Raw genomic sequence first — 17995 nt, 5'->3', positions numbered from 1 at the left:
CTGCTTCGGAGTGACCGCACGACCATAAAAATAAGAAAATTCCGTGATACGTGTGTGCATGCCTTGTGGCGACCGCCGAGCGTCGCTGTGGCTCATTTGCAAAGGCAAAAATACCCACTTATAATGATTAGCGAACGTTTGCGAAACACTACTGAGTTCGCCATAATCGTGGACACTGGCACTGAACGAGAAAGACTACAGCGTTCCCCGGAATCGTGGCAACACTTGCTCAGTACGAGAAAGCCAAGTCATAGCGTTCGCCCCTCCAAGGCAATGTCCGATGATGTCACGTACAAAAAATGAAGTAAACTCACCCCTATATAGCAGCAATGATAGAGTAACGGTCGATGCTGCAGCGATGAAGGAAATTGGCTGCAATCGTAGAATTAAACTGTCGTGATGGTCGTGGAGCTGCGTACAGCTTTGCTAAATTCAAATCTTACACGTTGGTGTGAGCTTGCTTATATTTACGGAGGAGCTCCCGTTGATCACCGTATGCGGCACTGTCATCAATGCAAAACTTACTACAGATCCCCTCCGCGCCATCCCAATTGGCTAGAAGAACAGTTTTGAGTTATGGGTTCAACAATCTAAGCAAAATTTAAAAAGTATACTACATGCGATTTCTCTACTATCCAATAAAGAATAGAGGAAATCAAAACCCAACGCACATTTTGGTCGGAGCCGTCGCGGTTAGCAACCGTACATACGAAGCCCAGCTCCACGGTCCTAACAGCCCCCATTAGCTATCCCTTTAAACAACTCACCGAAATACCTTTCAAACCATCAGTGGGTGGCTTTGTCACAATATCACTTGGCCTCAAGCCACTGTGGCAGCCGCGAAGTACAGAGTATGATTGAAGTGCACGCTAGGAAATTTAGTTCCGAGGTCTGTCACTCTCCGCATTACAGGAACGGCAACACTATTCACATACTCCCTACCTCAGTCGCTCCTGATGACTACCGCATTACTACCACCACTTATTACTACACCGACATTATTAGCTTCATATAGAACTTCTACAAAGCATTCATCAACTGTATTTGGTATATATGACCTCTGGTCTTGAATCCCATCCAAGATACGTTGAATACTCGATTTTTGTTAAGTGTTTCACGAACTGCAACGAGCTCTGTTAAATCATTCATACATTCATCATGTCGTTATCCATATAACTTTGCTATTTAAAGAGCTCAGTTTACTATTGAGGGGCCGGAAATTCCTCCGCTTGCAGTGTACGCGCTGACGCTCGCTGCACGCGAAGACCATTGCGCGCTTCCTTGCTCTCCCGTTAAGTAGGCGGTAAAATGGAGAATAAGGTCATTTCTGGAGATGCTCAGTACTGGCAATTGTCTCTTATGTTAGGAACGCGCACCAGGTAAGTTTCAGCCTTTGTGGTGGTCAGCAGCTGTAGATCTGGTAAAAAGATCCAGTTCACCAGCAGCCAGGTAGTGGGAGGGTTGGGTAAATCGAGGAGGTTTCGCGGGGATCACAAAAACACGCCAGCTACCGGACTCCGTCAGAGCCTGCTTTTTATTCACTTTTTTCCCTCCGACTTCGTGGCACTGGCTGTTGATTCCTACATGCCAAAGTTCACGTCACTCGAAGTGTAATTTCCTGATGTCTTTATTGCACTGTTACCTGATGATCCAGACACACCGTTGTATACAATGCCGGGTGAATTTTAGACGTCCCCGTATTTCGTCGTGTTGAACCGCGTGCCCGCTGTAACGCTTTTAGCCGTTGAAGGTCAGGAAATTGCAGTCAATGCCGGCGGGTTCATTATTGTGGCTTGCCCTAGTATTTACCCTAAGCGCGTCGTGCCGTTATGGAGTGAACGCTAACTAATGCGCGATGATGGGCAGTGTAGACGCAGAGCGTTGGTTGCACAAAAGTTTAGTTGTACAGTGCAGCCTTTTTGGCCTCGGTTGAGGACACAAAGATACCTGTGCTTAAAATTATTGCTGGCGATTGGCACCCCTCCCAGTAGATTGGCTTGTTCGAACCTGCAGTGGGATGTCTATCCACAGTCCCTGCTCTGCGAGAATATTAGGAGTGACAACAGCGCTTTTATTATATTTTAATTCTACCATTTTAGTGGTTTGTGCTACCTCAAGTGGTTCTGCATGTGTATTGGCCACCACCTTGTAGCCAGGTGTAAGCGTGTCGAATCGCTTGACCGTTTTCTGCAAGTTTCATCTCCCCGCACGGGGCACACGGGGTAACCTTGGTGACGGTATTGCCGACCCCGTGTACCCCGAGCCTCCCAACATGAGCTGTGACCTACGGTGGTGATGTGTTTAAAGGTGAAGGGTACGAAACCACATACGGTGGCCGTCGGAGCCCAGGTCAAACTCCGGCGAACGGGCTCCGTCTCTGTTTACCAGGCAGTGAGCTCCGGGATCTCTCCCGACATCAGCGTAGCCCGACAAAAAAAAGTGCCGCCGTTCCTTGGTTTTACACTATGTTATATGGTATTGTTACAAACCCCCCAAACGTGATCAATCACTGAAAAGAGGCCGAACCGAAGTATATTTTTCCCCATTGCCATCCTTAACCTTTCCTGACCTGGATTGCTCTCGATTTCTTGTCATGGAATCCTTCAGTCCAGCGTACCCTCTTAAATCGCAGTTCGTCTTGTTGATCACAAAATATCTTGAAGCCATGATAGGGAAATCGTACAATACCAAAAAACAACGGACTCGTTCAGTCGTGATCACAGTAAACGGCAATCAGCAGTCCACGAAGCTTCTAGCTCAAACTAGACTGCATGATCTGGACATCAGCGTCACACCGCATCGCAGTCTCAACAGCCCGCGATGGTTGATATCAGAGCCAGATCTGCTGAACGAAACGGATGCGGATCTCTTTGCGGGCTTGTAGGGTCAGGCGTCACTGCCGTGAGAAAGCTCACTATCCGCAGAGACGAAAAGAAGATTCCCACCAAGCCAATCATTGACCTTTGGCCGCGCAGCTCTTCCACAACAGTTAAATGTAGGTTTTATTCAGTGCTCAATCCGTCCCTACTCCCGAACCCACGGCGCTGTTTTATGTGCCAGCGGTTCGGGCACGGTAAAAACTCTTGCCGCGGCCTAACAACCTGTGCCAAATTCCCGGCACAAGAAAATCCGAGCGACAACAGTCCATCCGACACTATTACTGGTGTGATCTGTCGTAGACCGGTTGCGGCGTACTACCGCAAATGTTAAAATATCAACCCGAGAAACAGATACTACACATAAAATTAACTGAGAACATCTCCTTCCTAGAGGCGCGAAAGAGGTTTGCTCTTCCTCGGGGGAAGTACGGCAACGCAGTTCCCCGCGGGGCAAGCGGCGTCTGATTTCGACAGTGAGCCAGTTCAGTGAGTCTGACCTGGTTCCGCCCCGACCCTCCACTGTCGGGGGAGGGTCGGGGCGGAACATAACCGCCTGCTAAGGCAGCAGCGGTTGTGGTACCACTACCGTCCGGACCGATGCCGCTCCCGTCTCTACCTCACCGTCCTTTAGTGCGTTAGAGAGTGCTGAGGGAGTAGACACAGGAGGCTCCAAATTGGTTCCCACGGCACCGCACCGCCCGTGCCACCTCTGGCACCTCTGATGCCCTCTGGAGTGGCGGGTCAAACGAAGGGCCCCCGAAGGGGGACCAAGTCCAGGGGGCTCAGCCCGTCGGGCACCCCTCTGACGTCTGACGAGGAGATAAATGTCGGGCCGTTCCTGCCTGCAACGTAGCGCAAGGAGTTGCCTCCGACTTCCAAGCCTACAGAAATTCCCAAAACCTCACCCCAGAGTAACAGCCCCGAAAGACAACACATGAACACACACACACACCCCAGTCATTCTAACTGTAAATAAGGGAACAGAAACCAATAAACATCAATCAATGAAACAGCCGAGGCCTCCTTAAAAATCACGATTACGTGTATGAGATGCTGCATGCTAAAAAGCCAAAAGTCTTGTGTCTCCCAGAAGTGCACCTCAATTGTAAACAAAGTTCTTAAATAGGTAAATGGTATTAAAAAAGGACAGGCTTGGCTGTGGCCATTCTTCGGGTGGTGTGGCCATTAACGCCCGGAAATACTTAGCTTGCCACGCTGTCACTTTGAATACTATCCTTGATGCTGTAGCCATAGACACAATAATATTTTATACCTTGATAACGAAGTGCTCCATTTACATTCGTCCTGATCTTGGACTTTCAAGCTCTGACTTCGAGGCACTGGTTGACCAGCTGCCAGATCCATACATAGTCACAGGCGATCTAAATGCGCACAATTATCTTGGGTTCTCAACTTGCCAGATGCCCGAGGTCGCCTGATTCAGAAGTTTTTAACATCCTTTAGAGCATGCCTTTTCAACAAATAACAGCCTGCATACCCTAACACCAGACACAACACAAACTCATATCTTGACTTGGCTATTAACTCCACAGTCCTCTTTCCTTGGCTTGAGTGGGGCGTGGACACGGACCCATATGGTAGTGACCAATTCCCCACTCCACTAACAGATACATGTAAAGGCACACGCAGTCCATCTTCCCATAACTAGTTTAATGAATCCAAACCAAACTGGAGTAAATATACAGTTACATATAAACTACAGCACACAGCCAGAGCACACGTACGCGTAGACGAAGCCGCCCACCTTCTCACGGCCCACATCCTCGATGCTGCCAGAAAATTTATTCCCGAGACCTGGGGTTCCCCACACAAGTTAAGAAGGCCCTATAGAAACGCGGACTGCAGGCTATCATGAGGGGCCCATAACCAGGGGTGGGGTGTTCTTCACCGGTACTCTACTGCCAACAACCTTGTATCTTTCAAACGGGCAAAGCGCTTGGACAACGCTTGAGCCGTGAGGCCAAAAGGATACAGTTGGCGTACCTTCCTCAGATTCATTAACTCATGCACGGACAATAAGAAAATCTGCACCCGTATACGAAATTCAAAGGACAACAAACACACAGCCTACCCCTGGGTAATGCAACAGGGGACACACTGAAAGACCAGGCCAACACACCACACAACACTTACAAGATGTGCCTAGTTCATCACACTACACCAACACTTTCATAAAACACAAAGTGTCCTCTAAGAAGAAGTGTTTGCGAGATAGTAATAGGTCGACTTAATCTCATAACACCTTCTTCTCACTACACGAACTGAAGTTCGCACTCAGTACTTGTAAACCTTCAGCTAGGCACTGACAACATTACATAGGCTATGATACAAAACTTACACGCAGACACACGTGAAACGCTCCTTCACCTCTACAACAAAATATTTCTTTCGTGGCGCCTTCTATCGTCTTGGTGGGAGGCCATCATAGTGGCCTTCCTGAAGGAGGGGAAGGACCCTTCCTCCCCCGTTAGCTGCGGCCCGTCGCCCGTACAATGTGCCTGTGCAAGCTCCTCGAGAAGGTGATAAACAGGAGACTTGTTTACTTTCTTGAGTACAACTCTTCCCGAGGGCTGCCAGGCAGGCTTCAGGAAGTGGCGATCCACAAATGACCAACTTGTCGCCCTTGAATCATACATCTAGGACGCTTTCATTCACAAACACTTTTGCACAACAGTGTTTTTTAACCTCTAGAAAGCCTAAGGCACCATTACGCATTACGAGATCCTCAGTGAGCTGAAGACTTTCGGTGTTTCGGGCCATATGCTACACACCCTTGCTAGTTAGATGTCTGAAAGAACGTTTTGTGTAACAGTTGGCAATGCTTTGTCAAAGATTCATATGCAAGTAAACGGCATGCTGCAAGGTGGACTTCTAAGCGGTAGTTTGTTTATAATTCAAATGAACTCTCTTGGTAAGGCATCGCCACCTACCATTTCTTAGTCAATGTATGTAGACGACGTGATGATATATTTTAAATCATGTAATATGTCAATCTGTGGGAGTCAGGTCCAGCTTGGTGTTAAAAAACATGCCAGCAGTGCAGACAAGAATGGTTCTAAGTTCAAACCGGAAAACACTTCTTTTGTTGTGTGCTCCAGGATGCACAGAATCCATGCAGATCCAGATATTACTTTTAATTGCGTTTCAATTCTTCTTAAAAAGGAACACAAGTTTTTCGGCATAATATTCCATAATGAACTTACATTTGCTCCTCACTTGAAACATCTTAAACAAAAATGCCTAAAAACTATGAATATTGTAATTAACGTTTTCTGAGCCGTCATATGGTGGAGACAAACAACTCCTTGTGCGGGTTTACAGCGCTCTAGTGGGATCTCGCTTGGACTACGGCAGTGTCGTATGAGGGTGTGCGACGAAAATGGCACTAGAAATGCTGGACCCGGTGCTGCATTTGCCTTGCATGTGGCGCCTTGCCTTGCATGTGGCGCCTTTCGCACTAGCCCTGTCCAAATGTTTAGAGAACGCAATAAATGGTCCGTAGATCACCAAAAGGTTTACATGGATGTTTTATAAGCCTCAAAAATAATGTTTATGACAAATCATCCTTTTACACCGACTGTTATTGGTGCATCCTCTGGGCAACTCTTTTTCAAGGGTCCATCAAACTCTATGCCATTTCCTCTCAGAGTGGCAGAAGAAACTTCTGAGCTAGCTGTCTTGTTTTCAGGCATACACAAGATGCCCATCATTGATTGCATTCCACCAGGGCATCTCCGCCCTGTGTCATGTGACCTGTCTTTTATGCAATTTACCAACAGGCCACCAAGAACTGTGATTTTGCACCATTTCTGTTTGTGCAGGATAAGTACCGCCGTGCAGAGGTTTACAGTGACGCGTCCAAAACTGCAACTGCCATGGTTTGTGCTGTGCATGGGCCAAGCTTTCATGTCAGTAAAACAATGAACCTTTGCTGCAGTATATTCACAGTGGGAGCAAACGGTATTTTAATGCTAATAAATCACATACCCCAACTTAAAAATTTGAAATCCATCCTGTACACGGACTCTCTTAGCGTAGTACGTGCACTTGCATCCGGAAACCGTTCTAAAAACTTTGTCATAAATCATGTTTTTAAAGCTATAATATCTGCATATGCATCAAATCTTGAAATAACTTTTGGTTGTATTTCAGGGCACTCTGGAATTGCCGGGAACGAAACTGCAGATCAAATGGCCACTGCTGCTACACTTTTGAATACAGTGGATATAGCAGCAGCGCCGTACACAGACATGAAACCACACATAAGACACCAACGCCACAACAGATGGCAATCACACTGGAGTGAAGAGACAGATAAGTTCGACGTTAAAAAACCGCGCGTGGGACCATAAACCACTGACACGCAACAGATACACAAAAGTTGCCCTTGCTAGGTTACAAATAGGGCACACACGTCCCACACTCATATCTGCTCACGGAGTCTTCAAGACCTCTTTGTAGCAGGTGTGGAGAAGCCCTATCCGTAGTTCACATACTCATTCAATGCAAAGCACTTCACACAAGACGACGCAAACACTTCCCACCACTACACAGACTACGCTTCCTACTACTCTGTTAATCGTGTAAGTAAGCGCGAAAGGAAGAAGGATGAACGTAGTGGACGGGACACGGTCCACGTCGTTCGTCCTTGTTGCTTTCGTGCTTGCTTACAAGATGAAAAACCAACTCGCCCAAGAAACCACTCTGATACACTGTTAAATTCGGGCTCCTCATTACATAATAAATGCCGCCGGTGGCTCATGTATCGGCGTTGCCTCCACTTGTAGCTGTCATGCTGCGTTCCTTTCATGCAGCCGCAGAGACACTCAGCTGGGGGCTGCCAGGTGTATGCTTTGTGTTCGTTCGCTTTGTGTGGCAAAGAATGGGGGTGCTTAGCCTGAGTACCTCTGTTGCGTTGGTATGCGGTGAGCTCGACCTGGCGGGCGTAGTGAACGGCGGAAGGCTGTACAGCAGTAAAATCATACACGTATGGGCGAAAATTTGAAATGGCGCATGTGTTAGCGAGGTACTCTTACTCAGAGGCTGAGTAGTTCCTCTCTTCGTTCGACGGACCCCGGCTGCCATAGGCGATTGTTTTCTCACAACCACTTTCTTTTAGACGAGGGCGGCACCCGAGCATAATCACTGGCGTCCTATTCCAGTTTCGTTTCGGCGTTTGCGTCCAAATGACCGAGCACGGACAGGCTTTAGCAGCGTAGTTTCAGCTCACAGAATGTTTCCTCTAATGCGTTTTCCAAGTAGAAAGGGCGCTATTTTTCTTAAATCGCTGGAGTGGCTCAGCAACACGTGCGAGGTTTTGGACGAAGCGGCAGTAGTACGCGCACACAGACAGAAATCTATGCATGCCCTTCTTGTCTTTCGATCTAGAGAAGTTCGCATATGGCTGAAGGTTTCGACGGGTCCGCACGAATGCCGTGGGGTTGACAGCGTGGATAAAAAACGTGAGCTCCTTGTACGCGAATTTGTACTTTTCAGGCGTCCACGATGTAGAAATAGTCTCTAGTATAGACTCCAACCTTGCAAGCTGTTCGTCGAAATTGGGGGCGAATACCACAACGTTGCGAGGTATACAAGGCAGGTGTGCCAGTTCAGGCTAGCTACCACTGAACCCATCACTCTTCAAAATGTTGCTGGTTCCGCCCACAGCCCAAACGAAATTACCTTGAAGTCGTAGAGGTCATCGCGGGTTACAAATGCTGTCTTCTCTGGGTCTTTCTCATCCACTTCAATTTACCAGTAGCCTGTCTTACGATTCATTGCTGAGAACTATTCGCATGGCACAGTTGGTCCCAGGCGTCGTCGATTCGTGGCAGGGGGTGCACGTGCTTTTAGAAATTTTTCTTCAGCCACCGGTAGTCACTGTAGAACGTTAATGTGTCGGTTTTTTCTTCACGAGTACGACTGGCGCAGCCCAGTGGCTTTTCAATGAATGTCTAATGTCATAGCTAGGGATGTTTTCCCCTTGCGTGCGGATGGCTTTCCGCTCGGGTCATGAAACGTGGTATAGGGACTGTCGGATAGATCGGGCTACATCTTCGTTTATTATTTATTGGCTGTTTCGCTAAAGGTGTCCGAGGTTATTTTGTGTTCGGCGAAACACACCCGCTGTAACGGTGCAGCAAAGCCAATAAATTGCACCGTTTCTTTTGCGGTAGCCACGAGCTTACATCGAAGGGATGCAGAAGCTTGAAGGCATCTATGGGTGGTGTTCAAAGTTTGCAACCGCTATTACGTCACTTGCTTCTTGCGCTTCCTCAAGGAAAGCAATAGCAGCACCCTTGTTTAAATGCTGGTACTCCTCGGTGTATTCAGTGACAAAAACGTGAGACTGGCGCTGCCTAAAGCATGCAGTGTCTCCTTCAATGAAGACAACGCGGTCGAAAAGCAAACTCCGGTCACTCTCTACAATAGCTTCGACGTCAGGAGTAGATTCTACAGAGTACACGGCGATCATCAAGTTTTGCGCGGGGTGTCAGGGTGACGTCCTCGTCGGCACTCCGTACAGCACAACTGTGTCTCGGTTCTGGCGTCATAGAGTTATCACACACAAAAGTTATCGACTTGGTCTGCAGATCAATTACCCCATCATTGTCCGTCAAAATGTCGATTCCGAGGATTACGTCGCGGGAGCAGTTGGGAAAAATGACGAACGCAGCAGAGTACCTGGTGTCGTCCATAATGACGCGCGATGTGCACGTTCAACTTGGCGTTACGAAATGGCCGCGTGCTTTGCGCACGCGTGGACCATCCCGTCTGGTCGTAACTTTCGTATCATAGACGCACACAATTCGTTCATTACTGAGTAGGTAGCTCCCCTGTTTATGAGGGCGACTACATCAAAGCCGTCAATAGACAACTGGACGTCGGACGCCGCCTTCGTCGAGTTCTGGGTGCGTCCGGGCGTCATATCTCGGCTTGTGCGTGCTGATGGTGGGGCACTATGCGTCATCATTGTTGTCTTTTCGGCGGCAGGCTCCGTCATATAGGGTACACTTCGCGCCGTGCTGCTGTCTTTGTGTTTGGGAGTCACGTCAGGGTTAGATTGGGTTGTCGGGCTCAGGGCATGTGGTGAATCCCATTCATTTTGAGTCGTTGGGTTGTTAAAAGGCTTTCATCATTACGCCACTGTGCAACTTCAGCTCCAGAAGTTGCTACTTTTAGTTTCGCCTGCGTGGGCTACAAGATCTCCCACACGTGAAATCTCTTGCTTCGACGGTTTGGCGATCGGGATGGGTAGGTCGACACCGAACGGTTAAAGCGCGCTGGACTTCGTTTGCTGTTCGATAGGCAGTCCTGGATCTTAGTAGGGCACTGGCCGCGAAGGGGGCGTAGTGCATTGACGGAGAAGACTCGCAAACCGAGCCACTTGTAGGGGCAGTGGTGGTAGATGTGGCCGGTATTTCCGCAGTGGTAGCAGCGCGGATGATTACCGGGAGTTTAGCCATTCGTCCGTCTTCCGCGGCATCTGGTTTTGGACTACGGGGGTCGGGCGGGCGACAGTGGGCGGCGGTACAGGGGCCTCTTGACTACGAGTTTAAGGTGACGGGGTCGATGGACAGCTGCGACGTAGGTCGTAACGTGGGGCTCTCGAGGTGCTTGGGACGGCATATAATTAAAAGAGTATGTTGAATGTCTTCGCATATCACGTCGGGCAGGGAGGCGATTTGAGCTTGTGGCGTCGCTGGAAAACGTTTTCGAACCTCCTCCCTCACCAGTGCACGGCTGGTCTCGCGTAGCATTACGGAGCTAAAAGCACCAGCACGAATTGTCCCCGAAAACAGTGCATTGCTTGGGCGGTCATGCCGCCTCGTTGGTATTTAAAATATCTTCTCCAACGCGGTCGCCTTAGACGCGAATTCTGCCAGAGTCTTCGGAGAGGTTGCGGACTAGGCATAAGAAGAGCTCTTGCTTAACCCCTCCCATCAGAAACCTTAGCTTCTTTTCGTCAATCATTTCTTGGTCCGCCAAGGCGAAAAAGTCGCTTCACCTCCGCAACGAATACGAGCACGCTTCCATTGGGATGCTGCGTGCGTGTCTGCAGCAGCTGCTCGGCCTATTTCTTGCATACCAGATTCGTGGCCTTTTCCAAAACTCTGCTTGAATAACTGCTGGGTCGTCACCGTAAGCTCGTTGTTATCAAACCATACGTGTGCAGAGTCTTCAAGATACAAAAACACTTCCCTGAGTATGTCATCATCATCCTATCGGTTAAAGGTCCGGGCCCTCTCCAGATATTCCAGCCATTCCTCAGGATGTTCTATAGGTGACCCGTGAAATGCTGGTAGCTCCCGGGGCCGCTTGAGAACTACAGGAGTGCTCGCTGCGTTGCTCATCGTGGATGCGTTGTTCATGGCAGCCGTGGTGACGTCTGCCACCTTCAATTTACCCGGCAGTATTCCAAACTCCGGCTTTAGGCCTTGCTGTCGGAGGCTGGCACGAGTTGGGCTTGGTATTGACTAGAAAGGGTTTAGACTGCATCTACCCAGCACCTACACAACATGTCGCGAAGCCAAAGATGGCGCAGTTGGCTTGAAGAAAAAACAACTTTATTGCAGCCAAATTGTGCTCCCCTAAAGCTCACAAAATACATAGGCGGCGAAGCAGCATTCACCAAAGGGACGTGCGCTGGAGTGTTGGTGAATCAAATGCCTTCGCGTCAGCTCTGCGGGTATTTACCTTTCGGGGCGAGTGTTCGGTGGGAGTGGTAAAAACAAAACGGAGAAAGAAAATACATGGTACGTGCCAAAATCATACACATGGAGTGGCCACAGTGAAATCGGCACGACAGACCGTTTGCGGCGGGCCCAGCGTAGCGCTTTTTCCGATATTCACGCTCGTGATTTACTCGGTGTGATACCGCACCGATCGAACTGATGCCCCCCACCCGCGTACAGTAATTTACCCTCTTCTTCGTGTTTCTTGGTGACATACCACTATGGTTGTGAAGAAACGTATATTTCTATTGTGAATTCTTCGCTTTTTTGCTTCGTCATGTATAGCAAGCCAAAACAATTTAGATTTGGTCCCCACCCTAGCATGGTTAAAGGGAAAGGCGATTTGGAAACATCAGTGCTGCTCGTCTTTCGGCATGAGTTCAACGACCTCAGTTGTTTTTGGGAGCCCCTCATTTTTGCGTGTGTGCTTCCTTTGCGTGTGAGACAAAAGCTTGCTCTGACGCGTTATGCGTTGCAGGGCATCCTTGCATCGCTGTCCTATAGATAGAAGAATGCATCGTTGGTTCGTGCGCATATGCCATCTTTCTAGAGATCGTTTTCCATTGCCGAAGTTATCGTTTTCTACGCAACGCTGAGTATTGCTCCTGTACATGCCGGCGACATTACTCTCTGAAATCTGTTGCATGGGTGGTCTGTGCTTGGTGTCGCAGTGGTCGGTGACGTCGACTTCCGAGTGCATAAGTGCCCCTCGTATTCATCAATGGGGGCGGTTTTGTACAGGCGTGCTGACCTAGGAGTCATCAGCACCGATCCCTCAAGAAGGCCTGTCTTTAAAGTGTTACGGTAGCCGGAAGCATCCAGGGAAGAAGTGCGGGATGGTCGGCCTGTCTATCCCAGATTCGAAGCGCCTTTATTTGAGACTGACAAGTAGTTTCTTCGCGTTGCATCATTGGTATCAAATCTGGGGGGCTTCCGGCCTGCTTCTGCCTCTCTCACGTTATGGGGAAGGGACCTGAAAAGGTGGAAACACTGGATCGCCCCAAAAGGTCACCCTGGATTGACGTAATATGATCTTTTTCACCGGCCGCGCGCTAGATGAACGCATCGTAATCCTACAACCTGGTCGCGGGATGAAGCTCGATCTACCGCTATTCTGGATGGCACCTCGCTCGTAAGGTGTCACAGCCGATCAGTGGTTTTTCGCAGTTGGGAGCGCTGGTGTCACTTCACCGGGGATCTGTCTAACACCCCGCTTTCAATCTTAGCGGGGTCACCTATAGCTGCTGTTTCGACGCGACGCCCTAACGTTGACGGGGTTCCTGCTCTTCTGCCTGTTATCTGTGCTCCTAAAATATATGTAGTAACGTCGACGTGTTTCAAATGCCCATGGTGAGCAACTCATCTAAGTGCAAAATACCTAAGCACGCTGAGAGTAGAAAACATTTTACGACTGGTCGTTAGCTCTCAAAGTTCCGAAGAATGCGAGCAGCCTCAAAGAGTCTTTTGAAACCGATGTACAAAGTGTGACATACTGACTGCAACATTAAAGTACAGGTACATAATGCAACTTTAGCTGGTGCCCTGTAGAGAGTGCAACTTTATTAATAGTACTCTTCCCTCACCAACACAGTAACACATTGTGTTCAGAGTACAGGGCTTGTTTCAAAGTTTCAAACCTTGTGTACTGTCTATACTGTCTTTTGCACAGCGTGCAATGTGCTTGCACTGTTTATTATGGTTGCGGGGTTTGCTGAAAGAGGTTGGTGGGGTTAACTTTTGTTTGCCCTTGCATTAGGGTTGATCGCAATTGATAACTAGCCGAGGCCTGGTTTTACCACCGACCGGGAGGGCATTAAAGAAGTGGTGTTGTGTTAATTCCCTTCCCTCGGAAGCGCAGTCGCTCACGACAGCCTCATATGTAAATGAGGGTATTTTTACGCGCTTTCCTCTTTTCCTGTCAGGAGGGCCGGCTGGACCGCGGTTCTTGAAGTTTTTGAAAAAAGCAATCGGTGATTCCTTTTATGCCCTTGGAATTACACCGCAGTTATGCAACGTTTAAATGACACACAAATGTCCCTACTGCCATCATGTTGCGTCAGCGTATCTGCATATGTATAACTTGTAACATGGCAGAGCTCTAAGCTCACCTGTTAGAAAATACCTTGCACCCCACATCATATTCCTACAACCGCATAGTACTCACAAGAGGGCAATCCGCAATACATGGTGGCCTCGCAGGTTCAATGTTGCCCACTGCAGCCTACTAAGCAGTCCAAGCCACACACTTACACTTTGAAGCTCAGAAGGTTTAGGATGAACCCATTGTGAAGCAGATATGTTGGTCCATAAAAATATGATCTCAAGATAAATCCCCCTTTTCAGCTCTCCAACTGTTCCCAGAGCCCTCCCCCCCTTGCGAATAACGGTATTATAACACCTCACAAACTAGCGCAGACGTTTTACCAAAGCAGATACTAAGGTTTTAAAAGATGTCGCGCGAGCGGTGGAAGGCGGAAGAATTGCATTGCCTGAGAATACCCCCCCCCCTTTTTATTACGAGAAGACATAGACCCTATGGGGGGAGAGGGATATGTAGGCGTGAAGAGAAAAGACAGGTGTTTAAATACAATGGCTAGCAGAAGACTATCGTTTTAAAGGCATTTGCCGTAGAGTGAGTAGATGCGCGCCATTTTTTCCTTGCCCTATGTTAATGAACGCTTCGCTTTTCCGGAACTTTCGGCGAAAATCGGAGTGTAATGACAGAGCTTGCGTTAACGGAGTATCTAAAATCGTCGAGAAGCTACAGCCAAATGGATCGTCATGCAAGTGCAATAATGACTGATCAGATGGTGTCGTGCTTGATTGCCAAACCACAGGGCTTAGTTGACATGCGCGAATCACCAGTTCAGTGGTAGATAGGAAAACCCGATGACGCTGGTTTAACACTTTCACATCTCGCCGGAAGCGCCCGCTAGAGATGCACAATGACAAAGGTTGCTGATGGAATGGTTTAAGGCATGAGAATTTGATTCAGTGACGCAGCATCGCCGATCGGACATGAGGTCAAACAACTGCCACCGATATTTTATGGGAGCGTCATGCTCCAGAACGGTGCAAAGATCGATGAAACGTGTAAGACACTTTTGAAATATTGCCTGTAAATTCAGAGGAGTCGGAAATAAGCCTTGACAACCTGCGAAAAAAACAGCCCCTTGCGTCACATTGCAGAGTGACTTCGGGTTATCCTCTCAGGTGTTACCGTTCAACCGTGCGATGTGGTGGCAACTATGACACCAGACCAAACTGCCTCTAATGCCAGCAAGTGGAGACGTATGTGCCAAAAATTAAGGTGCATCGTGAGCAGAATATGCAAGTTGGCATATTTAAAAAAACGATGACGAGCCAGTATCTCGTTGTGTAACGGCACTATACCCATTAGTTACTGAGGGTAGGCCAGTGTAAAATTTCTTGCGGTCAAGGCTAAAAAAACAAGGCCATATTTGCAAGGTGGAGAAGAAACCATTTATGATGGCTTGATGTAGTTTGTGAAAAGTGCCCCCAGCTAGAAGAAATTCAGCAAGCAGTGCTGCAATAACTTTCATTACCGGTCGAAAAACAAATGGTTGGAAAGTCAGGTTTGAACCTGAATTTTTTTTTGAAAAAATAAGCAACATCTGAAGGGGAGAGGAAATGAGACGTAGCAGTTTCGTTACATTTGCTCAGATAATTCACCACAGTGACAATCCATCGCTTACTGGCCAGTGTCACACGAGGCGACTCGTACAAGCTTACAGATTCCGCGAACAACGGAGCACAAGCAGGTGGCATAGGTTATAGGAGGTGTGAAAGGAGCACTGTTTTTTTTACGGTTCTGGCAAGCAATAGATTAGGCACCCTACTAGGTGACCCTTGTGGCGAGTCCAGGCAAGAAATTTCTACTCGTGATGAGATTGTACGTTTTGTGAAACGCAATGCGGTCAGCTGTGCATCCTTGTAGATGCTTCTGGTAGCTTTTGTTGGAGAGAGCGGGCATCAGATAAATCAATGCTCCCAGAGTGGGATTGTGCACGGAGTGCACATTAGGAGTCAGCATTTGTGCAATTGCCGAGGCACGCGCGTGTTTCAGTGCTGTGCCAAGCGGTTAAGGCAATGAATTGCGTCAAGGCCGTAAATATCGGCTGGCTGGAGACAGCTGACGTGAGTTTGCAAAGTCCCGTGCGTCATCATCTGTCAGGCACCGGCAAAACTATCAGCGCGGTCTTCGAGTCCTTGTAGCAGATCAACCGTGCCCTTCATGTGATCCCTGTAGTGCACTCATCTCTCTAACTCCCATGGCAGCACGGAACAATACGCAACAAGGAACATGTCACCTGATGAAAACAAGTCCCACGCGTCAAGGATGGTTTCTTAAATTCGTAGCCTAAAGCGGGCAGCCAGCTTGAAATACCTTTTTCCCACAATGCTGACGTCGGAATATCCCTGCCGCACCTCGGTTGTAACGGCGTAGCAAATCTATCAGCAAAGGCTCTCGACCGAAGACGACTAAGGCCATCTTCATTAATGTGGATCAGCAAAGGCTCTCGACCGAAGACGACTAAGGCCATCTTCATTAATGTGGAAAAAATGATGAACTGTGCACAACTGCTGTTTTTTGTTGCTCTAACCTAAACCGCTCTTACATATTTCCCCATAATCTTACTGTTGTATCCTATATATATTGATGTTGTTTCAGTTTCGGTTTCATTGTTTGGGTTTGCAACACTCTGTCCTTGTGCGTGTATATACTTTGTGCAACGTCTCTTAAAGGGGAGAATGCCACACGTGCGCCTGGTTTAAAGGTCACGTCACTCCATCATTACAATGGCGACGAGGATTTAGAACCTCATTCTCATGTAATTACCCGGGACCCAACCAGCCACGCCTACCCGATGGCTTTCGCAGGCATCACCCCACCGGAGCCGTTCCTCCCGACACCCGGTCGCCCCGTGCAACGATGGTCACGATGGCACGACATGTTCGAGGTGCACCTGTTGGCATCCTGTGCTTCCGAATCCCCCCAGAGCGTCGCAAGGCTCTCCTACTTCACTGTTAGGGAGCCGAAGGTCAACGCATGTTCAGCACCCTGCCTGTGTCGCAGGCGGCCGAGAAGACCAAAGAGAAGCAAGTGGCTGCAGCTACGCCAGGCGTGTACGCCTCCGCGGTAGCGACACTTGCCAAGCACTTCGACACTACCTGCAACCTGCTCGTCGAGCGCCACCGATTTCACCGCCGCATTCAGTCCCCAGGCGAGTAGGCTCAAGAGTACGTGACCGCTCTTACAGAGCTCGTCGCGATGTGCACGTTTAAATCGTTAGAACAGACGTTACGCGACCAGTTTGTTGCCGGTGTGTCGTCGAATCGCGTTCGGGAACGTCTTTTGTTAGAAGGGTCTTCCCTGTCGTTTGACAAGGCAGTTGCTCTCGCGAGTCAAATCGAGCAAGCAGCCGCGGAAATGAAAAAAATTTCTGTTCCTGTGCAGCCAGTATCTGCGCATTCCTGCGCAAAGGACAGTTTGTCGCCGTCACCGCATTCAAAGCCGCGCGCTCGCACTTTCGCTCAACGTGATAAGCAGGTACGCATGGGAACCTCCCCTCTTCTCCAGAGCGCAATCCGTCGAATTTGCAGCAATACGCGAATTCTTCGCATTCTTTTCGTTGTGGTTCTAGCGAGCGTCGCGCTTCATGGCAACGCTGCCCAGCTAAAGTAAGAAAATGCTTCTTCTGTGGCCGCAAAGGGCATTTTGAGAATGTTTGCAACATGAAACAGCCGCATGCTGTTGTCCACGAAGTTTCAGCTGATAGCCTGTCGCAGGATGAAACTGCACAGGTTCTTGTGGTTCAACAGCCTCTTCATCTGCAATACACATAAACATTCAAGTCGGGCAGGTTAAATTGAAACTGTTAGTTGATTGTGGCTCTTCGGTTTCAATTATTTCGGGGAAGGTGTTTGACCAGCATTTTCCAAGTGTGCACCTTCTTTTGGTTCCTCGTGTAACACTTCTGGATTATTCAAAACGACCAATTTTGGTTCGAGGGTGCTTCTTTTCGGAAGTTTCCTTCAAGAATCGCAGCGCACCGCTGTTGTTCAATGTCGTCGAACAGGGCACTTCTCTCATTGGCTTGGATGGTATTAGGGCATTGAAGCTGTGCATTGAAGGGTCTCTACTGCAGTGCTTTCAAACCAGCGCGGTACCGAATGCCGAAGTAGCTGTGTCATGTCCGGTCGAGTTGTCCACGCAGTTGCCACCAGAACTTCAGCAAAAGTTTGGCTCCCTCTTCATAAATGAGCTGGGTCTTGGAAAAGGTTTTGTTCACAGGATTACGACACGCGCGGGTGTTCAGCCGGTAGCATCAAAACTTC

The 17995-nt window shown here is 48.6% G+C and overlaps 1 pseudogene; it reads left to right on the top strand.

Annotated features, from left to right (window-relative positions):
- The first annotated feature begins 16524 nt into the window (after positions 1-16524).
- LOC144163753 (uncharacterized) lies at positions 16525-17525 on the top strand (annotated as a pseudogene).
- The last annotated feature ends 470 nt before the right edge of the window (positions 17526-17995 follow it).

This window comes from Haemaphysalis longicornis, unplaced genomic scaffold, assembly GCF_048455015.1.
Source record: "Haemaphysalis longicornis isolate Haplotype H1 unplaced genomic scaffold, Haemaphysalis longicornis Haplotype H1 scaffold_13, whole genome shotgun sequence".
Classification (NCBI taxonomy): domain Eukaryota; kingdom Metazoa; phylum Arthropoda; class Arachnida; order Ixodida; family Ixodidae; genus Haemaphysalis; species Haemaphysalis longicornis.
This window is presented reverse-complemented; position numbering and strand designations above follow the sequence as displayed.